Source organism: Crocodylus porosus, unplaced genomic scaffold (genome assembly GCF_001723895.1).
Source record: "Crocodylus porosus isolate Cpor-Errol unplaced genomic scaffold, CroPor_comp1, whole genome shotgun sequence".
In the NCBI taxonomy this organism is placed as follows: Eukaryota; Metazoa; Chordata; order Crocodylia; family Crocodylidae; genus Crocodylus; species Crocodylus porosus.
Genome location: NW_017728909.1, coordinates 63911893 through 63937545, shown reverse-complemented (window position 1 = coordinate 63937545; position 25653 = coordinate 63911893). Strand labels below are relative to the sequence as shown.

At 47.1% G+C, this 25653-nt stretch overlaps 1 long non-coding RNA gene across 1 annotated transcript; it reads right to left on the bottom strand.

Annotated features, from left to right (window-relative positions):
• Nucleotides 1-5101: 5101 nt before the first annotated feature.
• On the bottom strand, nt 5102-25030 carry LOC109308236. The gene is made up of 4 exons (XR_002100566.1): nt 24821-25030; nt 16152-16154; nt 6901-6906; nt 5102-5113 (listed from the first exon to the last, which is right to left on the bottom strand). It is a non-coding gene; the product is annotated as an uncharacterized LOC109308236 (long non-coding RNA).
• Nucleotides 25031-25653: the final 623 nt, after the last annotated feature.

Here is a 25653-nt window from a genome sequence, read left to right as displayed (position 1 = left end):
TATTCTGCACTGGTCCGGTCCTGCAGGGAGCAAACCAGGAAAGCCAAGGCTGCAACTGAACTCCAACTAGCTTCAAGCATCAGATGGGGCAACTGACAACTGATGCCCAGGAAAAAGCCAACCTATTAAATGGGTACTTTGCGTTGGTCTTTCATCAGTCCTATGGGATGCCCATGCCTACCGTGGGACAGGGCGGTCCGGGTGAGGGAGATCTCCTGCCCTCCATTCATGCTGACCTCATGAAGGAACAACTTGAGAAGCTGGATACCTTCAAGTCAGCCGGCCCTGACAATCTACACCCCAGGGTACTCAAGGAGCTGGTGAGAAACATAGCCCAGCCTCTGGAACAGATCTTTGAAAACTCCTGGTGCTCTGGTGTAGTGCCCAAAGACTGGAAGAAAGCCAATGTGGTGCCTATCTTCAAGAAAGGGAGGAAAGTGGAGCCGGCTAACTATAGGCCCATCAGCCTGACTTCTATCCCAGGGAAGACCTTAGAAAAGTTTATTAAAGAGGCCATCCTTAATGGTGGCTGACGCCAACATCCTAAGGTATAGCCAGCATGGGTTTGTTGCAGGTAGGTCTTGCTTGACCAATCTCATTTACTTCTACAACCAGGTGGCCTATCACCTGGACAAGGGAGAGAAGATTGATATCATATATCTTGACTTCAAAAAAGCCTTTGATCTGGTATCCCATGATCACCTCTTGCTGAACCTGGCCAATCATGGCCTTGGGTCTACCACAATCCACTGGCTGGGAAATTGGCTTCATGGTTAGACCCAGAGGGTAGTGATTGATGGAAGTCAATTATCATGGTGCCGTGTGACCAGTGGGGTCCCCCAAGGCTCTGTCCTTGGATCCATGTTGTTCAACATCTTCATTAATGATATGGACATTGGAGTCAGAAGCAGACTGGCCAAGTTTGCCGATGACACCAAACTTTGGGGCAAAGCATCCACACCAGAAGACAGGTGGGTGATCCAGGCTGACCTGGACAGGCTTAGCAAATGGGCAAATGAGAACCTGATGGTGCTTAACACCGAAAAATGCAAGGTTCTCCACCTTGGGAAGAAAAACCTGCAGCATCCTTACAGGCTCGGCAGTACTACGCTGGCTAGCACTACGGAAGAAAGAGACTTGGGGGTCATCACTGACCACAAGATGAATGTGAGCCTGCAATGCAATGCTGCAGCTAGTAAAGCAACCAAAACGCAGGCTTGCATCCATAAATGCTTCACAAGCAAATCCTGGGACGTCATTCTCCCCTTATACTTGGCCTTGGTGAGGCCACAGCTGGAGTACTATGTCCAGTTTTGGGCTCCACAATTTAAAAAGGATATGGAGAAGCTTGAGAGAGTCCAGACAAGAGCCACGCGCATGATCAGAGGTCAGGAAAACAGACCTTACGATGACAGGCTGAGAGCCATGGGGCTCTTTAGCCTGGAAAAGCGCAGGCTCAGGGGTGATCTGATGGCCATTTATAAGTTTATCAGGGGTGACCACCAGTATCTGGGGGAACGTTTGTTCACCAGAGCACCCCAAGGGATGACAAGGTCGAATGGTCATAAACTACCGCAAAACCATTTCAGGCTGGACATAAGGAAGAATTTCTTTACTGTCCGAGCCCCCAAGGTCTGGAACAGCCTGCCATCGGAGGTGGTTCAAGCACCTACATTGAACACCTTCAAGAGTAAATTGGATGTTTATCTTGCTGGGATCCTATTACCCCAGCTGACTTCTTGCCCTTCAGTGCCCTTCAGGCGGTGGGCTGGACTCGATGATCTTCTGAGGTCCCTTCCAGCCCTAATGTCTATGAAATCTATGAAATCTATGATTTTTTTTTCACAGTCATTGGACTGACATTTATGTAACTGCCGGGCCTCGAATAAGCACTCTAGAGCAGCTTTTGCTGTACTGGTGGATGTCAAGCACCTCCCAGGTTCATGTCATTTCTGGAGTAGCTCTCTTCTTCCCACATTGCCAAACCCATTCTCATCTGCAATGACTTGCTGTTCCTCAATAGGAGGGGTCAGCTAACGGGATACTCGGTGGCCCAGGGTTCACCTGGTGGTCAGTCTCAGGGCTCCACCACCCCTACACCCCGGCCTCACGCCTCCTTCAGTGTGCTGCCCAGCTGTTGGCCTCAGCCTCTTCATGCAGGGATAATCCTCTCCACCTTTACATTTAGATGCCAGCGGCTTAAGGCCCCACTCGCCCGTGAGGGCCTACCCCACAGCCTTTCACACCTCCATCCCTTCCTTCAGGGATACATAGAACAAAAAAAGGGGGAACCCTACTGAGGCTTTTCCACAGCCCCACCCCTCAGGCCCTCATCCCTAACCCCTATGCCCCTTCATCTGGGGTAACAAAAATAAACGTGCCAACCGCCATCAACTACTAAGCTATTCCCTGTCCCTTTCTCCTTTTCCCCGGAGTCTAACAGGGAGGGGATGGTTTTCTTCATGACCCGTCGCCTCCAGAAGCTACTCCCATCCGTTCCTCAATGCAGCAGAACTCGGCAGCAATACCCGCCCCGACTACAAACCCCTTTAAGGCTCTCCTGGGGTCTTCTCCCCCTGTCATCCCTTCCTCCATGCCTCATCATCCCGGCACTCCCACCTGTGTTCCGCTTGGCTTCCAGGTGCCGCTTCAGCTTCACCTCTGTCCAGCAAACCTGACACTCCCTCTTCGTCCTGCATGGGCTCCCGTTGGGGAGCTCCACCCTCCACCACCTGCATCTGCTCCCTCTTGCCAGGCTCCCCGGGTCCAGCGAGTGGGGTATTCTCCACTGCTAGCGTCAGCTGCGGCTTCCTTCCCAACCTATCCGCCCCCTCCGCAGCAGTGGCCGCCATTTTTATTTCTGCCAGCCGGCATCTGATGCTGACGTCACTGGCAGGCCGTAATTAAACAAAAAGGCGGCTAACGAGCCGCACGGGCTCTTCCTTCTGCCCTGTGCGCATCCTGTCCCAAGCTGCCAGTAAGTACCACGTGTTATTTTGACTCCCGGGACAATTTATATTCTGGTTAGACCTATTGGAGGACTGCGTTGTGGATGTCAGGGGAGGAGGAAACCATGGACACAGGTACTTTAGGGTACCACCTACAATAAGTACCAGAGTTCAGGCCCTGAGACTGAGGGGCAGAGATGATTGAGGTTCAGGTGGACCCCAGAAAAGGGGATTGTTATCTAAGTAAGGGCCGATCCTTAGAGGCTGAGATCTTGAACAGTAGGCCCAGACAGAGGGAGTGGCCATAAAGGAAAAGGGGGCCGAGGCTGTGACAGTCAAGACCCCAACAAATGGCCCAGAACTTAAGTGGATGTCCCCTTTAAGGGCAAGTACCACAAGAGAGTAGAAGGCTCCTGGTGTGACTCGTTTGGACAGACAGATCAACCCACCCCACAAGGTGACTACTGGCCCTCAGGGATTCCTCCCCATCAACAACAAACAACATTGAAGTCATGGCAGGCAAGTGATGGGAGCCAAAGCGGGATCAGGAAGGTACTAGCAAGTGGGGCAGACCCCAGTGAGTGCTACAAAGGGCTACTATTTAAGAGCTTATTTTAGTTGCTTGAAAGCTTATTTTAGTTGCCAGTGGATTTCCATGGAAATGTATGAAAGCTAAAAGTTTCATGAATTCAGATGTATTATTCACAAGCTAAAGTGTGTCCTTCATTTAATCAGGAGCAGAGACAATACAGTTATGGCCAGTTCCACAGCACATTTCTGTTTAGGCTGGTATGGTGTTCTCTGAACACCATGCAATCTTTACTTAATCTGCACTGAATCTTTGGCTTCTCAACATCCTTGTAAGGCAAGGTGGTACTATTATTTACATTTTGCAGATGGGGAACTGAGATGCATAAAGTCCAAATAACTTGCCCAAGGTCATAGAAGTCTGTGGTGTAAGAGGAAATTCAACTGTGGCCTCTTGAGTCTTAACATAGTGCCCAAAACACTGGCCTATGCATACCTAGCATCCAGTGGTGAATATTCATAACGAAATCTTGCAAACCTCATATAGTCTGAAAATGTATACAGAGTCCTGGAAGAACACTTACAATTCCAGAATACTTAGTTCAGCTGCTTGCAGGTCTATTAGAATATTACTGTAATAATGCTAATTTTGAGAGAGACCATATGAGCATATTTTCACAATGGTTATGTGGGCAAACACTAGACTAAAAAGCTCATATTAGGTTTCATTCCAAAACTGTCTGGCTGAGCCACTGACATTGACTTTTGAAAAGACGGAGCTGCAATTTGCATCTCTGAGTTAACAAAAATCATACAGAACCCAGTCTATCAAAGCTTTAAGAACTGAGTGCTGTATGACTACTTGCAAGCTAGAGCCAGAATGGAGTTTCAGATCTCAAATACGGGGTCAGATCTGTACCCAAACTTCCCCCTTTTTAAGGGCATTCAATTTTCAGAACTTGGTTGAGGCTCATTTCTAAATTATTTCAAAGATCTTCTTCTTCATTTTCTGTGGTAAGCACAGTGCACAAGTGGCCAGTTTTCTCACACAGTGTGTTTGTTAACCAGCTGAATTGCTGGTATGTGATTTTTTTCTTGAATTAATGATTAATCATATCCTGGCAAAAGCCTACAAAATGTGGACCTTTGGCACTCTACTGGCAAAAGTTCACGGAATGCTTAGGGACCTGCAAAGGAAAAATAATTCACTCAATGACAAATGAAAACAGGAAATGCCAAAATCCATGGAACCTTTTACATGCCAGGACTTATTTGTAGAGCATAAAAAGCTATTAGTGCACATAGAAAAATACCTTCTTTTGTGCTTATTGTAACCTCTACATAGGAGAGTTATGTAGAAACTCAGCATCCAAAACTGCAGTCAAATCCAGTCAAATGCATAGTAGCAATGGGCAAAGCTCCTCATGAGGATTCAGAAGTTTGCTTCCACACTCTAAATGAAGCTGCAGGTTTTGTGAGCTCCATTCCCATCTCTCATAGGTGAAAGCTATCAATGGGACCTCGTATGGAGGCAAGTTTGAATTCACCTTTCAATTCCAGTGGAATATATTGGGCTAAGAAACTTTTTGGTGTGAGAGTATGAAACAAAACTTTTATTTTTCCCCAAGTGCCTGTCCCTGCTAAATAGGCATATTTGGCAAGTAGTCCCTCCATTTGCTCCTTCTATCTTGGACAAACCCTGCTGCACAGCAGACACCCATTCTCTTACCTGCCATAATCTCGCTTTCAAGGAAGCATGTCATTACTAGGAACAGCTGGTGAACTGCCCAAATCCTCCAGTGGCTAATGTTCTTTGTGGGGAGACAAGGAATGCCAACATTTCGAGAAAATATTTTATTTAATGCCTGAAGAGGTTGCAAGGTTACAAATGGAGATTTAATATAATCAGAACCCATGCCAGCCTCAGAGCCACTCTTTCAGAGAGAAGAATTAATATTAGACATCTATGGCAATTCATCTGGTGGCACTCATTTTACTTTTAATTAAATTTTGCCTTCATGTGTTTATTTTGTGGATTTAGGCAGATGGCTATATTGCAGTGACAGTATTTGTAGGTATTAAAAAGTAATTTTTCATGCCTGAGAACTCCATTTCTAATATTTTTCTTCCTTAAAACAAGTGTCAACAGAGGACATGCAAACTGGGATACAGTTGAGGAGGGAACCAAAGCAGACTGTCTTCAACCTACCACAATGGCTGACAGCCAGCCCCACAAGGTTACCCCACAGGTAAGTAGTAATGACAGCCAACAGCCCCAGGCAACTAAATATAGCATGGATCTCAGCACACAACCTTTCAAGACAAATTCTCACAATGACAGACAAGCAACAGAGCTCACAGAAAGCTAAACAGGCCACCACTGAATTGGCTACATAATTTAAACAGCTGTTGTGCATAGTCAGCTCTTACGGTTTAGCTGACTCATCTGTGCCAATATCCAATGCTTGAAGCTGCTCTTTTACATCAGTGTAAATCAGGAATGGCTCCAGCAAAACCAGTGTGTAACATTACTGTGAGAGAAGTGAGAGGCAGGCACATCACACAGCACATAACTAGGGGAAGGCAAAAGGGGCACCAGCCCCAGGTGCTGACTTAAGAGGGACACCAAAATTGTCCCCAGCCCCTATGGACTCCATAACCTGGCAGCAAGAGCAGCGCCATGGCATTGCTCTTGCAGCAGAAGCCAGGGCATGCATACCTGCATGCTGCTGCTTTAAGAACAAGAGCCGGGATGGGTAGAACATGCAGCAGCAGCAGCACAGCTGCCTCTGTCAGTGCCCCATCTCTGATAGTGTCAGCTACCAAAAACCCCCAAACCCATGAAAACGTGGAAGATTTCTGTAGTGGTCATTTACGTATTAACTTTACCACTTCAGTTGCTATCAGGAATTGCGATTAGGACTAGTTTGTGCACAGGGTCTGAGGGGCAGAGACAGGCAGAACTCTGCAGTGAAACCTCAAATTTACTTGAATATAGCTGAACAGTTTCATTAACTTATTTCCCTGTCTTTCAGGACATAGCTGTTTAATATCCGAAGGGGAAATAGATGATCTAAGAAAGAATTCTTTCTTATTTGTCTTCCTTTTAAAATTAGGCCCCAGTGGCTTTGGAGTTTCCAACGTGAGTAAGACTCCAGTGCTCCGCTGTGCTCTTTGAACTATGTGCACCTCCACCCCTCCTGGAACCATGGCTCCTTCCCTCGACTCTCCTACAGAGTTTGCCCAGGGTGCAAACCCTGCTTGTTACACCTCTGCAGTACAATTTTAAGAAGGTTTTGCCATAGGGGAGAATCCAAAACAATTTTTCCTTGTATTTTCCTTATTGAGCAGCACCTGTTTTTGATATTTCAAACCTAAAGAACAATATTCGGGCATTTTAAAAATGAAATCAAATATAGTAAACTAGGAACTTAACAAGAGAAATAAAAAATAAACCTTCTTTCTGCCAGAACTCTTCTGGAATTTGAAATAATCATGCTCTGTTTCATAAGTAGACTGAGATCCAAACCAAGCACTTATCTGTGGGAGTCTATCCATTTTTCCAATGACTTCTTGGTAACTGAAAAGAAGGCAAGAAAAGAAACATCTTCTATGCAAATAATTTTAAAAGGAAGACAAATAAGACAGAATTCTTAGTTCATCTATTTCCCCTTGGGACGTTAAACAGCTCTGTCATGAAAGACACAGAAATAAGTTCATGAAACTGTTCAGCTATATTCAAGTAAATTTGAGGTTTCACTGCAGAGTTCTTTCTGCCTGTCCCGGCCCCTCAGACCCTGTGCACAAACTTGTCCTAATAGCAATTCCTAATAGCAACTGAAGTGGTAAAGTTAATACGTAAATGACCACTACAGAAATCTTCCCTGTTTTCATGGGTTTTGGAGTTTTTGGTAGCTGACACTGTCAGAGATGGGGCACTGACAGACCACACTGCAATTCAGTATGAGAACATGTATGCTCTATAGATACTGTACAAGCATGTTCAGTAAAATTCAGTTTATATATCTAACCTTACCATCTTGGTTTATAAGAAAGCTAATTAATCGGAGACATAAGTTTTACCTTTGTTACCTGTGAGTATGTAGGTTATGTCACCTATTATGTAGTTAATAGTACAGACTGGTTGTTACTAGTAAAACAGATGTCTAAAGCTTGGCCATCAGTATTAAAAACACTGTCATAATTTCTTACTGGAAAAAAAAAACAAAATAACAATATAAATATGTGTAAAGGAGATAAAATAAGGATAGGGGCTGGAAAAAAAACGTTTCTTAACCGAGCTGGGGAAGAAGGAGGGGGAGGGAGGAGGGAGAATGGCATGTCCTGTAGCTCCTTGTAAAGAGAACATATACTTTTGGAAATCTTCCAAACACCTGTATCATGTAGAATACCTGTCCTGAACCAGAACGACCAGTCTGTATCACTTATTGCAGCCTTCAAGTTGTTTTCTGACTCACCACACCTAACATTATGCCAAGGACAAGTTTGACACATTGCATAGGAAGTCATTGGATACACACAGATTCTGTTCCCTCCAAGTTTTATCAGGTTAATTTGGCTACAATTCTAGTTCTTTGGTGTTGACTGTAAGTGTTGTTGGGCCTAAGTCCCCTTGGCCTGACATCTTTCTGTTCAGTGACAAGCAGGTGGATAACTGAAATATCAGGTGCTCTGGGGTGTTTCCCTCTCGCCTGCCATGATTTTGGTTTTACCTTTACTGGGGAGGCAGTTCCCAGGAGTGATACTTTAGGCCTGATGAAAGAGTCTCTTCATGGGGCTCCACTTCCCCTGTACCCACCCTTACCACATCCTCGATGTTGGATGCTATTCTGGTCCTGATAGGAAAGGGAGCAAAGGGTCCGACCTTCTCCTGCCACCACCATAACCATGTGCCTGAAGTGGAATCAGTGCCTACTCTCGTTATTTTAAATCAGTCCTTGCCCAGCAGCCTCCAAGCCACCCAGGCAACTAGGTCAGGGTTAGCCCTTAGACTTAGGGCCCCTTTGCACCAGTCCCATCAAAAAAAGAATTGGAAGTAAGGAAACAGAAAAAAAAAAGGAATGAGAGGTCCAAAATTCCACAAAAGGCAAACAACACATGTCCAGGTGTCTCCTTTCAGTTATTAATTTCCAGTCCCACAGTGACAAAGGCCTCTCTGGGCTGGTTCTGTTACAGGTCAATCTCCAGTCCCTAGAGGAAAGGTGAACCCCTCCAAGTAGCTTCCCACATGAATCAATTCAGAGTCCTCAGTTCAGCCCTCTGGGCTGCTTTCTGTACAATTCAAATACCAGTCTCTAAGAGGGAGACCAACCCCTTTGAGTGGCCTCCTTCACAAACCCAACTGTGGAGCTTAAGACAAAGGCAAACCCCACTGGGATGGTCCCCACACCAGGCAGCGCTTCCCCTGCTCTCCAGTCACCCCAGCCTCATCTGACCTGACTCTCATTTACAGGTGCTTGTCCCGCAGAGTCCATATGGTCATTGTGGCATTCTGGCCCTCAGTGTCTGCTTCAACTGGTGCTCCTCCAAGCACCCATACATGCCGATATCCAGATATCCAGCCCATATCCAGATCATGGCACTCCTTGCAGGTTGATTGCAGATCAGGTCACAGGGAAGTCACTATGGCCACACCTGCAGTGACTGGGGCTACTGCAGCCAAGGGCCATGTCTGCTGGGGCTACCCGGCCTTAGATTCCAGGGAAGGCCATGCCCACTTCTGGTTGCACCACCTACTTCCAGTAGTCTGCCAGTAGTCTGACAGACCAGATGGAGCGGCTCGATGGGCCAGATGTTTGATACCCATTCCCTAAACCATAAAGGACTTCTGTGGTGGAAATTAAGGAGGATTTGATCACCAGAAAAGGCTTAAGGTGGGAGTGGGGAGTCTCTTCAAGCTAACAGAGAATAAATGCAAGACTAGTGTAGCTGATGAGGTGAATGAGAATTCATTTAAAAGAAGAATGAGAGTGCCTTATACTGGGGAGTGATGATTATCAGTACCTAGAATATTTGTGTACATATTATTAATATACGGTTTACCGGAAATAAATGCATTTGTCCTTATGGTCTCACAAGTTATGTTTTGTGGTCTTTGGCAACATTGTTGTAGACATATATCATATGGAAATGACAGCCAAGTGCCAAGGAGATGGAGGTAACTCAGAGATCAAGGCATCAGTCTCAGAACCTGCTGCCTCTTTGGAGCTACAGGTTTTGGTTATAAATTGGTGAATAATGCAAAAATTTTCCATAAATATTTCAACAATTTTAAAATCAAGACTCTTCACCTGTTATCACATCTGGGTTATCTTTGCCTTTTAAGAACATATAAATAGCAACAGTTTTTAGAGGTAAATAATTGTGCAAAGTGAGTTTTAGGCTCACACTTTGAATATTTGCAGAGAGTAAATCTACACTAGAAACTAGCCAATGAAAACAATCCCATGTGCAATCATAACTAAGTAAGAAATTCTCACATACCAAAAGTGACATAGTTGAAACCATTTTTAAGTTAGCAAATTATTTTCAAGCAGAGCATAAGTTAAAGAAATCATAATGTGTTTGTGAACAATCCCTAGACAGAGAGGAAGGCCAAGAAAAATATTACCCACAAAAATTCTTGCCTCTCACAGAATTTATCAGCTACATTAACAGTTGTGTATCACTTGCTCAGCTCTGTATCTAGTTCTGCCGAAGTGGCCCCTATCCTTCAGAGGTAAACACACTGAGTATCATTCCATTTTTCTTTACTGAGGTCTTAAGCGGAGTCGGGGGAGGGAAGGGACTTAACAGTAGGGGTTCACTACCCAGGGGGAAGAGCTGGACCAGGAATTCTCAGGTCAGCTCACGGAGGCAGTTAAGTCAAGGGGCGTGGTCATCATGGGTGACTAAACTATCCAGACATCTGCTGGAAAGAGCAGTCAGCCAGGTCTGACCGCTCACATAGGTTCCTGGCCGAGGTACAGGACTTCCATCTAACCCAGGAGGTGCACAGTCCCACCAGGGGAAATGCCTTGTTGGATCTGGTCCTGGCCAGGGGCAATGACCTGGTGAGTAGTCTGCAGGTTCACAACCACCTGGGAGATAGCGATCATCGCCTACTGGAATTTACCACCCAGTGCAGGGTGTCAAAGGCCTGCAGCAAGGCAACAGCCCTAGACTTCAGGAGGGCACATCTCAATGAGGTAAGGAGACTAGTCAGGGAGGCACTGAGGTCCTGGAGGGGAGGGGAATTGGGAGTCCAGGAAGAGTGGTCGTTCCTAAAGGGGATGATCCTGCAAGCCTAAAGGGTGACAAGCCCAACGTGGATCAAAGGGGGCAAGAGTGCTAAAAGCCCCCATGGCTCACCAAGAGCATCCAGGAACATCTTAAAGCTAAAAAGGAGGCATACACTCAATGGAAGGGAGGGGCCATCACCAAGGAGGATTATACCTCCATTGCTCAAGACTGTAGGGGGGCTGTTAGGAAGGCTAAGGTGGAGATGGAACTGGGACTAGTAACCCAGATCAAGGATGAAAAAAGTCATTTTTTAAACACAGAGGAGGTAAAAAGAAGGTACTGGGTAATGTAGGGCCTCTGCAGGATACGCTAGAAAATTGGGTGGTCACACCAGATGACAAAGCTAACCTCTTTAACAATTTCTTTGCCTCCATCTTTTTGAGAAGGGACCGGAGCATCCCCCCCCCCCCACAGGGATCCCCAATGGACCCAAGGGAAGTGCTGCCAGGCCCAGGGTCAGTGAGGACCTAGTCAGGGAACTTCTGGTAGGACTAGACTTGTTCAAATCAGCAGGTCCTGATGCTCTCCACCCCAGTGTGCTGAGGGAATTACCAGAGGTCATTGCTGGACCCCTGGCACAGCTTGAAGAGCACTCGTGGTGCTGGAGGACTGCAAAGGGCCACTGTGGTCCCCATTTTCAAAAAAGGGAGGAAGGAGCACCCAGGAAACTACAGGCCCGTTAGTCTTACCTCAGTCCTAGGGAAGCTCTTTGAGAAAATTATCCAGGAGCACATCTGCGAGGGACTAGCAGGGGAGATCATGCTTAGGGGCAACCAACATGGGTTCATTAGAGGCAGGTCCTGTCAGACCAACCTGGTGGCCTTCTATGACCAGGTCACAAAATCCTTGGATACAGGTGTTGCAGTTGACATAGTCTTTCTGGACTTTAGGAAGGCCTTCGACACTGTCTCTCACCCCATTCTTATTAAAAAATTGGGTGACTGTGGCATCGATGCCTACACAGTCAGATGAGTTCCAAATTGTCTGGAGGGCCACACCCAGAGAGTGGTGGCAGACAGGTCTTTTTCGACCTGGAGGGATGTGGGCAGTGGGGTGCCCCAGGGCTCGGTCCTCAGGCCTGCACTGTTCAACATCTTCATCAGTGACTTAGACGAGGGAGTGAAAAGCACCTTGTTCAAATTCGTGGATGACACTAAGATGTGGGGAGAAGTGGGCACACTGGAAGAGAAGGACAAGCTGCAACTAGATCTAGACAGGTTACAGGGCAGATAAGATCAGGATGGGATTCAATACTGACAAGTGCAAGGTACTGCACCTAGGGAGGAAGAACCAGCAGTATACCTACAGGCTGGGGAACTCTCTTCTAGTCAGCACAAAGGCAGAGAAGGATCTTGGTGTCATTATTGATTCCAAAATGAACATGGGCTGCCAACGTGAGGATGCAGTCAGAAAGGCTAACCGCACCGTGTCATGCATTCACAGATGCATCACGAGCAGGTTCAAGGAGGTGATCCTCCCCCTCTATGCAACATTGGTCAGGCCGCAGTTGGAGTACTGCATCCAGTTCTGGGCACCGCACTTCAGAAGGGATGTGGACAGCATTGAGAGGGTCCAGAGGAGGGCCACTCACATGATCAGGGGGCAGCAAGGCAGGCCCTACGAGTGGAGGCTATGGGACCTGAACCTGTTCAGTCTCCACAAGAGAAGGCTGAGGAGAGATCTGGTGGCCGTCTACAAGCTGGCCAAGGGGGACCAGCAGGCAATGGGAGAGTCCCTGTTCCCCTGAGCACTACTAGGAGTAACAAGGAACAATGGCCATAAGCTGACAGAGAGCAGATTCAGGCTGGATATTGGGAGGCACTACTTCACAGTCAGGATGGCTAGAATCTGAAACCAACTTCCAAGGGAAGTGGTGCTCGCTTCTACCCTGGGGGTCTTCAAAAAGCGGCTAGATAATCACCTAGCGTGGGTCATTTGACCCCAGCATTCTTTCCTGCCCATGGCAGGGGGTCGGACTTGATGATTTGCTCAGGTCCCTTCTGACCCTACCAGCTATGAAACTATAAAACTTCAAGTTCTTGATACCTTCCAGTTTTGCTATCTCTAATATCCCCAACCCCCCACTCCCCTCCTGCAATGTGGGGATTAAATCCCCCCTCTCCCCTCAGGCTACCAGCATCTGGCCACGCCCCTGCTCCTGCCACTGGAGCAGTGGGGAGGGGTGGGGAGCTAAGGATTCCTGGCAATGGCTGCTGCGCTCCAGAGCGGAGTTTCACATCCCCACCCCCTTCTCAGCCAGCTGGAGCAGTGATAGGGGAGAGGAGTGGGGCCAACCTTGCTTGGCTGGAACAGATAGTTCAGCCCAGCCCAGGGCTGCAGAGCATGCTGGGATGCTGGGGGACTCTGATTTAACTTAAACCAGAAAGGAGTCTGGGACAGAAGTTCCATAAACCAGTTTGACCTCAATCAGTTAAGTGTCATACTACATTCAACTGATGTGTACTGAACTTCTGTTCTGTTATAGGTTTAAACCAGTTTCTGATCACTTAAACCAGTTTAAACTTCTGTCCCTAGCCTAAGTCTTATAGGAAGTTGACTGTAGTACAACCTATGGAGTATGTGTACTTTGTGCTCTTAAGAGGGAAAGTAGGTACAGCCATGCAGAATCTAGGTCAATGTGAGTTAACCTGCATGGTATGCCCATGGACCAGGGGTGGGCAAAATACAGTCCATGAGCTGGATTCAGCCTGCGAGGCCATTCTATCCGTCTCATAGGGCCCCTAAAAAATTTAGAAAATTAATATTTATCTGCCCTTGATTCCTGTCCAAAATGGCAGGAACCAAGTGCAGCAGGACCCAGGGGAAGCCCAGCAGGCTCCCACAACAGCAGGACTCACTTGGCCCTACCTCCCCCAGCTGGAAGCCCCATCAGGGGCTTCTGGCCTGCGACCATGTGGCTGCCCCAGCACCAGAACAGCAGGTAAGGAGGGGAAGGGAAGGGGAGGACCCTGGGCAAGGAAGGAGCCCAGAGAAAAGTGGCCCAGGGAGAAGCTGAACATGGGTGGGGGGAAAACAGCTCCTCATCCACCCCATGGCCAGCGCTTTGTGCTGCAGCTGCTTGCAGCTCGACTGGGGCTGCCTGTGCCTACTCTGGACAGCCCCACAGGCTGCGAGTGGCTGCAGCAGGAAGTGCCAGCCATGGGATAGGGGAGGGGCTGCTTCCCCCGCCCGCACTCAGCTTTTCCCTGGGCTCTTTCCTGGCATGGAGGAAAGTGGCCCCTCCCCTGCCCCGTGGCTGGCGCCCTGCACTGCAGCCACTCACAGCCTACAGAGCTATCCAGAGCAGGGACAGGCAGCCCCAGGCGGGCTGCGAGCAGCTGCAGTGAGGGGTGCCGGGCATGGGGTGGGCAAGGGCCCACTTCCTCTCCATCCTGTGCTCAGCACCAAAATGTAACCCAGCCCCACTACCAGTCAGGGCCACATGCCAGCTCCAGCCTCACCTGTCGGGGCTGCACATGGCAACAGCAGCTATGGTCCCCCCACTTGTCAAGCCAGGCAGTCACCTCTGGGCTGCCCAGCATGTGAGCTCCAGGCAGGCAGCAGCAACCCACACTGCCCAGCATGGCAAGTGGGGGGCTGCAGCTGCTGCCAGTGACAGGCAAGCCCAGAGTCAGCTTGGAGCCCAGACTGGCAGCAGGGCCAGATTACAACCTGGTGCTGAGCATGGGGAAAAGTGGTCCCTCGCTTGCCCTGTGGCCAGCGCCCCACACTGTAGCCGCTTGCAGCTTGTGTGGGGCTGCCTGTGCCTGCTCCAGACAGCCCCACATGAGCTGCGAGCACCTGTAGCAGGGAGTGCCTGCCACGGGGCAAGCAAGGGGCCACTTTTCCCCACGCTCAGCACCAGCTTCTTCCCTGCTAGTGAGCAGGGGGTCTGGGCTGTGCGCTGCCTCCCACCTGGACTGGGCTGGGGGGCACTGGATGTGAGTTGGCGCAGGAACCAGCGGGAACACAGGGCCAGTGCTGGCAGAGCCCAGAGCAGGGTAGCAGGAACGCGGGGTCCCAGCCAGCAGGGGCTCTATGGAGCCAGGCCAGCTCCCCCCTATCCCTGCTGGTGCAGCCCAGCCCAGCTCCACAGACCCCTGCCAGCCTGTGCCCCGCTTTGGGCCCCACCGGTGCTGGCCCTGGGATATAGGACCAAGACATTGGGACATTGGTCCCAAAGTGGTGACCAGGGGGCGGGGCACCTGTCAAGGGGTGGGACAACCCATGCGGCCCTCGAAAGCCTGCCAAAACTGGGTAAGCGGCCCTCCACCTGAAATAATTGTCCACCCATGCCATAGACAATACTGCTTCTGGACACAGGGAGCTTTTCCTTGTTGCAGTAGACTCTCTCTCACAGCTTTTGCTTCATCTTTGCTAGTTGCTGGCACCTTCCCACATCTTACATATCTCTGCTGCCTCAACTCTGTCTGGTCTGGCAGTTATCCCAGTTGTTCCTTACCACATAGCTGTTTCTAGATGCAGACAATCTTCTGAGTCATAAACACTCTATTTATTTTTGGTTGAAGAGCTGAACTAAAATTTTCAGATCTGAACACAGCTGAAGTAGGAAAGGAGAAAACAAGGATCATCATTTCAAAGACTAGTCTTTCTTATTACACAAGTGAAAAAAAAAACAACTGATATAAAATCCACAGATTCCAGGCTGTTTGGAATCTAGATCAAATCTGAAGTTTGCTGCATGGGCCCATCTTTACATTCAAGTTCTGTGCTGACTTTCGTTTTAATTAGAAAAGTAACTAGCTACTGCATCTCCCTGAAGATTACTCACTCTAGCTGAAAGGTAGACTTAGCCCAAATAAGCAGCTTTTTTAGTGTATTAGCTAACATGTGTTATTATTATTGCAAAATACTGTTGTACTGGCTAAAAAACATGCAGCTTTCAGTAAGACAGGAAATTCCAGTGCTTTATGGTTCAAATCTAGATCATGTTTTGGGTATTGTCCAAGTGCTATAAAACACAAAAAATATAGAAAGAGTAGGAACCAAGCAAGATTTAGCCTGTGTTAAGGAAGATTTAGTTTAAGTACATGACATCAATCATAAGTAACTGAAAATAATGCCTTCAGTCCCTCATGAATGGGTTTCTTGCAGAAAATGTGTTAGAACAAAAATTAGCATTGCCTTCAACAGAAAGTTCTATTTTCAATTGTGATAATTTCAGCCTTTTCAGGCATGTTAACAACAACTGAAGTACTAAATAGGGTTGCACTTTACTGCTACTTCAACCATTACTGAGTGTCAAAGAATAAAAGGGATATATTTTCAACCTTCTTTGCTCTGCATTACATATTATTCTTGGCAAGCTTGAAATTCTGTTGGGTTGAGACTTGTCACGCAGATAACCAAAACAGTCTGTGGTTTAAAGCCGAGAAGAAAATAAGCACAAAGTACAGACTTGTATTCACAAAACACCTAAGGGGCATGCCCAATATAATCTGTTGCATGGTCAGTCTCACTTGCGGTGCCATGTCTTTGAAAGCTCGCTGTACAATTTGAGCCTTATATTGCCGAGGACTAAATTGTGACCCTTGCTGTGTACGTTCATAAGGATAGGGAGAAGCTTTGAGCAGTATCACTCCAAAGACATAAGCATCTTTGGGAGCCACAGACAAACTCAATCTGTGGATTTAGAAAACGTGAGGACTACATAAAATAACATTACCAGTAGATCCAGACTCTTCAAAATAAGTGGAGGGCCATAATCAGGGCCATGACTCTAGCCTCTCTGAATCTTTATTACATGTGAAGATGGCACCATGGGGATGAAAGGATCACATGTAGGTATTGTAATAACTATGCCCCCCCTTAAGCTTTTGTAAACTTAACTATTGCTTTTTGACTTACAGTGGTGAAAAAAGACTGTTTTTTAGAGAACGACAATGTCAACACTGACAATCTGATGGCACTGGCTGCTTGCACATTTTACCCATCTTCTCTGCTCCAATGGGAGATGAAGAGGGGGTGGGGAGCCACACTCCAGCTGAAGTCCACCTGCAAACCGCAGCCCCCACATGGGGCTGGAGGCAGGAGGAAGCAGGCACTAACACCCACCCCCTAGAGCTGCCTCAGCCCGGGCCATGCTGCCGCAGCAGGAAGCAGCAGTTAGCCCTGGCTCCCTCACACCTCCCCTTTGCTCCTGCAGCCACATCACATCCCCCTCCCCTGCTCCCCCCCTCATGGCTGGATCTGCCTCAGCATTGGGCACTGCTCTCCTCTCCTCTGAGGGACTTGGCCCAGGCACTGCAGCATGGACCCTGCCTAAGGGGACCTTCAGCACGGAACAGAGCCAACTCTATGTTGGTGCCCGCGCCACTCCACCCTTCCCCTCAGGCTACCAGCATCCGGCCACTGTGGTCCCAGGTGCAAAAGCAGAGCTTACTGGTGTCTGAGCTCCCCCTCCCCGCTCCCCACAATGAGGAAATTAACCCCCGCTTCCCCTCAGGCTACTGGGGTCTGGCCACACTCCCCCATCTCAGCTCAGTTTCCCTCCAACTGAGAACCTGCTCTACCACCTCCTGGCTTGTATCCTGAGTCACTGCAGGCGTGTGGCTGCATTTCTGGAATCAAAAGTGAATGTCTATTCACTTGCAAATCAGCTCAATCTACACAGGTTACACTAACCTGCAAAGATTGAATCAATTCAAACTTGGGCTTTTTGAATGTCTGTACCCAGCCCACAAATTGTACCCCAGTAAGCTTCCTGTAAGACATTAATCACTTCCTTGCAGATATTTATTGGAACAGAATGTAGAGGTATTCAATTCTTCACACTTGAGACAAGTTCCTTTAGTCCCTTCTAATTATCCTTGCATTAGGGTATCACCAGTTTACTCAGTCAGTTCTTCAAGGCACTGTACCTACTCCAGATAGCTGGGCATTAGAGGTTGTAGCTCTCACCTCCCACTCCACTCACAGTTCTCTCATACCAGCAGTTGCTCTGTCTAGGATGTCATGTTCTTTCTATGTCTCTCTCAGGTGTCTGAATGGCCTGTCTCTAACCAGAGCCTTCCCTAGGGTACAGTGAATTGGGGCAACTGCCCCAGGCCCTGTGCTTTGGGGGGCCCCGTGGAGCCCTTCCATGGGGCCCACCTGGAGCTGGCGGCTCAGTTCTGCGCCACAGAAGAAGCACAGAGAACTCCTCCCCCCACTTCGCAGGGGTACCACAGCCCCACGCAGTGTTAAGGAGGCCCTGCACAGGCCAATTTGCCCCAGGTCCCACACCCCGCTAGGGTTGGCTTTGTCTCTAACACTTCCCCCATAGACTCCTTCATTAGCTCCCTCTGGGCAAGGAGCTGTGCCAGCCTCACTAGAAAGAACCTCCCAAACACCTCATCTGCCTCTGGCTAAACAACAGGACCATCTTACATTGAAGGCACTGTGCTAGCAACTGTTGCTTGACCCTTGTGCTAAGAGCAGAAGTTATACATAAGCCGGTTTAAGTGACCAGGAACTAGTTTAAACCTGTAACAGAACAGAAGTTCTGTGCACTTAAACCACTTTTAAAACAGTGGAAACTGGATTAAACTAAATCTAGATGGATGTAGTATCAGACTTAACTGATTTAGGCCAAACCAGTTTATAAAATTTCTGTCCCAGATCCCCCCCACTTCAACTTAAGTCACAGTCCTCCAGCATCTCAGGATGCTGTGCAGCCCTGTGCTAAGCTCTGCGCTCCAGCAGAGCAGGGCAGCTCCACCACCAGCCCAGATCCAGGCAGATTCCCCTGGCCCTGCCACCTCCTCTGCTGGGGGAATTGGTCTGGCTCCCAGCTGGGGTATTTGGAGTAAAGCCCTCACTGTGGCCTTGCCTGCATGCTGGGCACAGCCCAAGAGAGGCTCCAGGGCCGGGGGGTACATTTCTCCTCACACTCCCTCCCCAGCTGGCCCACTGGCTGGGGTATGGCTGGGTGATTGCCTTGGCTCCCAGCTTGGGTGGGGGGGAATAAAGACCCCACTGTGGGCTCTACCCACCTCCCCACTGGGTACAACCCAGCTCCACTGGGCTCCCCTCCCCCTTCCCTGGCTCCAAGGAGACCCTGGCTGGGGGTAGGTTGTGTGGGGTTTCCCTCCATATCCCTTCTTTAGCTGGCTGGTGGCTAAAGGGAAAGCATGTCTCCCGGCTCTTTGCAGTGGTTGGCAGGCTGGGAGGCATGCTCTAGTCCCCTGCCTCCTGGTATAGGCCACTTCAGGGGTCTGGCTGCCTTTCAGGTTTGAAAAGTGAACATCAGTTCACATTCTTATCAGTTCAAGGTGGGCAGTTTACAGAAACCTTCAAAGATTAAAGAGTTCAGATTAACTGGCATAGCAAATGGAGAAAATGCTGGTACCAGTTATTACTGTTAATGTATTTGATAGATCAGTAAATGGTGATTCAGCGCTATTAGCAGTTCTCTCTGGTGGAACATTTCTTTTGCTGGAGACAGGGCTTAACCCGAGTGAATGTCACTATTGAAATCTATCCCTGACAGTACATTCAGAAGCATCCCCTCTCAAAAATGTTGGGAAATTCATCATTTAACCCATGCTTTTTGGAAACAGGTGAAATAACTTTTAAACGTACTTGTTTCTATCACTCAGTGGAGGGCAGCTCCAAGTGCTGTTTTACTCTGCTGGAGAGGAATCAAGCCAAACAATGTGCATTTGGACCTTGGCAATGTTCTTGACCAGTTACAAAATATGTGAAAACATGTTGTCCTTTCTGTCACATCTTCCATATGTACGTACTCTTTGTTTTAATGAGACTGTTAGGGGGCAGGATGTTTTGTTCGTTCTTTTCTATTTTCACAATCTCTGGATGAAAAATGGTTAACACAGGACAAACATGGTTTGGGAAATCTCAGAAAGTAAATGTATAGCATGTTACAAATAGCATGTGACAATATAAAAGAAAATACTGGAGATGTAAAAAAAATGGCTTGAGCCCAAAAGAGCATGCTGTTATCATCAAGTAATCCATACTGTTTTTTCATTCTCATGAATTTCAAGTAAGAAGAAACTTAAGTAATATGAAAAATAAAATTAATTAAAAGTAACAGCAGGAGAGTCCTTAACTGGTTTAAAGCTATCAAAATAATTACATGGCTGAATTTTTGAACCAGGTACATCAAGGAAGGTTCAGCAGACCAAAATTAAATGTTAAAAGGTTATACCCATGCAACTGCCAACCTCATCCTTGTTTTCCCATTCTTTCACATTTTGCACTACATTTTTTTCCTGAAATAGGCCTTTGTCTTGTGACAGGATCTGTACAGAAGTCTGCCCAAGCACAAGGAGTTACAGGATCCAAGCCACAGCATTTAAGCTTTCCAGGAAATAATGATCTCTTACTATATTTTTACATGGAATGCAGCACAGTGGGATCACATTCCTGATTAGGCCTCCTGAATCTATTGTAATAATGCTGAGTGAATTTTTAATAAGCTTTCTTTCTGGAGCGGCTTTTTTTACATAGCAGAAGGGTTTCTTTACATATCCTGTTTTCTTTTCTTTCTCTCTCTCTCTCATTATTCTCTTGGGCACACCATTATTATATTTTTTTCTGCCTGAGGCTGCTGCTGTTTATTACTGATAGAATCAACTAGACACAAAGAACTCTCAGCATCTCTTAAAGCAACATACTTCTTCAATTCAGACTTTTATCTTCCTTTTTCACCTACTTTTTAAACTCTAGTTTATGAACAGTGGTTTATCAACCCAGGGAGCAGCAACACAGAATAATACAGATAGTTTCCTGTCTGTCTGTACACTCTTCATTGGTATGGTATCTGAGAACATGCTCATGCAGGATCTTATTCTACTTTGCTTTGTACTTTATGTATTCATGCACACTTATGCACAATGAGTCTAAAGTATTACCATTCTGATCTGGTAGTATTTGCAGACTTCTCTGCGTAGGTACAAATGATAATGTACCTTATATGTACACTACACCTTGCAATGCAGCGGAGAATTGGGCCTGTAATTCAATATTTGTGAACAAGGAATAATTTCAAAAGTATCCATGGACTGCATGACTAAAGAAGCCCTGACAAAGCACTGACTTTGTGAGCAACATGTAGTATAGTCTAAGTCTAATTTTCTACACATGAAGATTATTCCAGAATAGGGTAGTATAAAGCAGAACAGCCATGATGAAATATTTGTATGAGTGGCCGCACTTATTTTAGAATAAAAGTACTTTTTAGTGGTTTAGCTCAGGGGTAGGCAATGTTTTTTGGCTGGAGTGCCGAAAAAACCACAATGTCTACCTTGGAAGGTGCCAGAGTGCCGACATGCTGGAGCCCGGAGCAGCTGATTGCAGCCTCCCAGCTGCAGCCGGCCCACGGAGCCCGGTCTGCTTGCAGCAGGGCTTCCAGCCTTCCAGCTGCCTGCTGGGAGCAGTCTGGGCTCCATGGCTGGCAGCAGCTGCTTAGAGCTTAAGCTGGCAGTGGTGTGCCATGCTCAGCATACGTGCCAGAGGTTGCTGACTTCTGGTTCAGCTTAACCCATCTTCAAAGTTATTTATAACAAGGAATGAGACGGTACTGATATTCCAGAAAAAAAAATGGATCCATACTTGGAGTTATTTTTGAACAGGTATTCCAGATTAATTCATGTGTAGACTGGCCATTAGATCCAGGGAGGATGTATGATTTGTCATAAGCCAGCATGCCCCTACAAACCGTGGAGTAATATCATGAGGGTCACCTATACGCATGTCCAATGCCTGCTCCAATGTGTTCTAATTAGAATGTGTTGGAGCATACTTGATTAATCAAGTATGCTAATAAGCACACTCCAGCTGCCTCAGCATCATGTGTATTCAGCACCTCTGCACCTCACTGAACAAGCTTTAATTAAAGCACCCACGCTACCATTTTTAAGTGGAGAACACTGAATACATGAGATGCTGCAGGTGCTTTAATGAGAGTGGCTCCCGAGAACCTGTCTAATTAAAGCATCCCCTGGAGCATGTGTAAAGACACCCAAGGTGACCTGAGGGAAATGGGAGGACAACCAGTTGCTGAAAGTCAGGAAAACTGGACTTGCCTGTCAGCTGCCGTGGAATGAAGAATATTTTGGTGGAAGGTAAAATGAGTGTAGATCCAGGCCCAATATAACAAACCTTAATCCACCATGTTTTCATGGTCGTTTAAGAACAGACTGAGTAGGGCATTCAAAAAAGTTAATGGCTGGCATGTAAGGCAGACATAACCATGGAATAATTTTTGGATACAGCAGTGGGTAGCCAGGAAAATCAGGACTGTTTTCTAATTCCTTATCAATGTTCAGAGATGTCATTTCAGGCTGACTTAACTAGGATGCTAGCAAACAATTCATCCCTTTAACTTTATTAAAATTGTTACGCACAATCTCTGCTCAGCTAAATCTGCTAATTCCAAAAGGGAATGCCACAAAGCTAACAGCAAGTTTTGCTCACAAGTATTGTTTACACCACTTTCCAACGGAAGACAAAAAGGGTGTATCTGTAACATCTATTCTGCACTGTGATTAGCAGCAACTAGTCATCAAGATGAAAATGTTTCAATGTAAGCATTGCAATTTCAAAATCTTTGATAAAGGTTTATCATTATGAAAAAAGAGACCTCTTTTATTAAGGTCTCTTTTAAGCAATAAGGGGCCCATTTTGCATATTAGTATATCCAAGCTAAGAATACTGTGCCCTTTGCTTACACAATTTTAATTTGAAAAGAAGTAGGGAATAGAATTCATTGCAATTATTTCATGATTACCTTGGAATATATTGTTACATTTCGTAGTCTGTGGAGTTAATGAATGGTTCTTCCTCCAGTATTTTGTAGTGAGTACTCAGGAAGTGTTCCATGTTTAGCAAGAATGTTTGATGGGGAGGCAGAAGAGAAGAAGGAGAACATCAGGAACGTGCAATCCACAGGACATCCAGCAGTATAGCACAGGTAAGCAATAAGCAGGTAAGCAATAAGGGGCCCATTGGGCATCAGAGCCAGGGGGCAACAAAGATGCCAGTCACAGGGCTCAAGTGCCTATATACTAATGCTAGGAGCATGGGGAACAAGCAGGATGAACTAGCACTCCTGCTTGCAGAAAACACTTACGACTTAGTGGGGCTAACAGAAACCTGGTGGGACTCTACCCACAACTGGGTGGTAAACATTGAGGGCTATAAGCTGTATAGAAAGGATAGAGTAGGGAGGAGAGGGGGAGGGGTTGCACTCTACATCAAGGAGTGTTATACATTGACCCTTATCAAAATGGAATTGAAGGAGAAGAAAGTAGAAGGATTGTGGGTTAGGATACATGGAGGTCAAGGGAAAAGGAATTTGGTGGTAGGGGTTTGCTACAGACCCCCACACCAATGGGAAGAACTAGATTTGGAACTCCTGAGACAGGTCTCAGAGAACATAAAGACTAGAGCAGTGGTAGTCATGGGGGACCTAAACTACCCTGATATCTGCTGGGAGACGCAGACAGCAAATTCCCACTGTTCATGCAGGTTCCTATTCTGTGTGCAGGACCTCCACCTGCTGCAGGAGGTACGTGGTCCCACTAGGGGGAATGCCATACTCAGCCTGGTATTGGCAACAGGGGATGACACAGTAGGGGACCTACACCTGGGGGACAGTGACCACCAAATAACAGAATTCACCATAAGGCATAGAGTGGGAAAGGTAACTAGTAGGGTAGAAGTGCTAGACTTTAGGAAGGCTGACTTCAGCGAGGTCAGGCATTTAGTCAATGATGCACTGTAGAGTAAGAGATTTGGCAAGATGGGAGCTCAGGAAGGGTGGCTGTGCCTTAAGGAAGTGATGCTTCAGGCGCAGAGAGAAACAATTCCGATGCGGGGGAAAAGGGGGAAAGGGGACAAGAGGCTTCCTTGGCTGATGAGAAATCCAGAGCAGCCTAAGGGCAAAGAGGGGGGCATATAAGCAGTGGAAACAGGGAGAAGTTACTAAAGAAGAGTATGCCTCCTCAGCTTACAGTTGTAGGAAGGCAGTCAGAAAGGCCAAAGCTACCATGGAGCTGAGGATGGTATCCCAAGTTAAGGATAACAAAAAATTGTTTTTCCGATATATAGGGAGTAAAAGGAAGGCCCAGGGCGGTATAGGACTGCTACTGAACGGGCAAAAGCAATTGGTGACAGACGGGGGGACAAGGCTGAACTCCTCAATGCATTCTTTGCCTCAGTGTTTCTAAATGAGAGGCAAAACAAGTCTCACAATGGGATGGTAAAGAGACAACAGCAGGGCGCCAGACCACCAAGCATCAACCCTGAGATGGTGCAGAGTCATTTGTGTTTAAGTCGGCAGGCCCGGATGAGCTCCAGATGAGGGTACTGAAGACACTGGCTGATATCATTGCACAGCCACTGGCAAGACTATTTGAGCACTCATGGAAAAGGGCCAATGTGGTCCCTATTTTCAAGAAGGGGAGGAAGGAGGATCTAGGCAAATACAGGCCAGTCAGTCTCACCTCCATCCTTGGTAAAGTCTTTGAAAACATTATTAAGGCTCATATATGTGAGAGCCCAGCAGGAAAAATTATGCTGAGGGGAAACCAGCATGGGTTCGTAGCAGGTAGATCATGCCTGACTAATCTAGTCTCTTTTTATGACCAGGTTACAAAACACATGGACACAGGAGTAGGGGTAGATATTGTTTACTTAGACTTCAGGAACAAATTAGGAGGCTGTGACTTGGATGATTATGTGTGGCAAATTGGCTAGAGGGCCATACCCAGAGAGTGGTGGTGGACAGGTCGGTATCGACCTGGAAGGATGTGGGCAGTGGGGTCCCGCAGGACTCGGTTCTTGGACTGATACTCTTCAATGTCTTCATCAGTGACTCGGATGAGGGAGTGAAGTGTACTCTATCCAAGTTTGCAGATGATACAAAACTGTGGGGAGAAGTGGACACACCAGAGGGCAGGGAACAACTACAGGCAGACATGAACAGGTTGGACAAATGGGCAGAAAACAATAGAATGCAATTTAACAAGGAGAAATGCAAAGTGCTGCACCTAGGGAGGAAAAATGTCCAGCACACCTACTGCCTAGGAAATGACCTGCTTGGCAGCACGGAAGGGGAAAGGGACCTCGGAGTCCTAGGAGACTCCATGACAAACATGAATCGTCAGTGTGACAAAGTCATCAGCAAAGCTAACGGCACTTTATTGTACATCAGCAGACACATGACAAACAGAACCAAGGAGGTGATACTTCCCCTCTATCGGGTGCTGATCAGACCACAGTTGGAATACTGCGCTCAGTTTTGGGTGCCACACTTTAAGAGAGATGTGGATAACCTGGAGAGGGTCCAGAGAAGGGCCACTCGTATGGTCAAGGGCTTGCAGGCCAAGCCCTACAAGGAGAGACTAAGGCACCTGGACCTCTTCAGCCTCCACAAGAGAAGGCTGAGAGGCGACCTTGTGGCTGCCTATAAATTCATCATGGGGGTGCAGAAGAGAATAGGTGAGTCTCTACTCACCAAGGTGCCCCTAGGAGTTACAAGAAATAATGGCCATAAGCTAGCAGAGAGCAGATTTAGACTGGACATTAGGAAGAACTTCTTCACAGTTAGCGTGGCCAAAATCTGGAATGGGCTCCCAAGGGAGGTGGTGCTCTCCCCTATCCTAAGGGTCTTCAAGAGGAGGTTAGATAGGCATCTGGCTGGGGTCATCTGAACCCAGCACTCTTTCCTACCTATGCAGGGGTTGGACTCGATGATCTATTGAGGTCCCTTCTGACCCTAACATCTATGAATCTATAACTCCATATAGTGCTGCATGCAAAAAGAACAGAAGCAAATTAGTTTGACTGATACCAAGGCTAAATTTTTCCCATAATCTAAAAAAAATTGACATGCCTCATCCCTTGA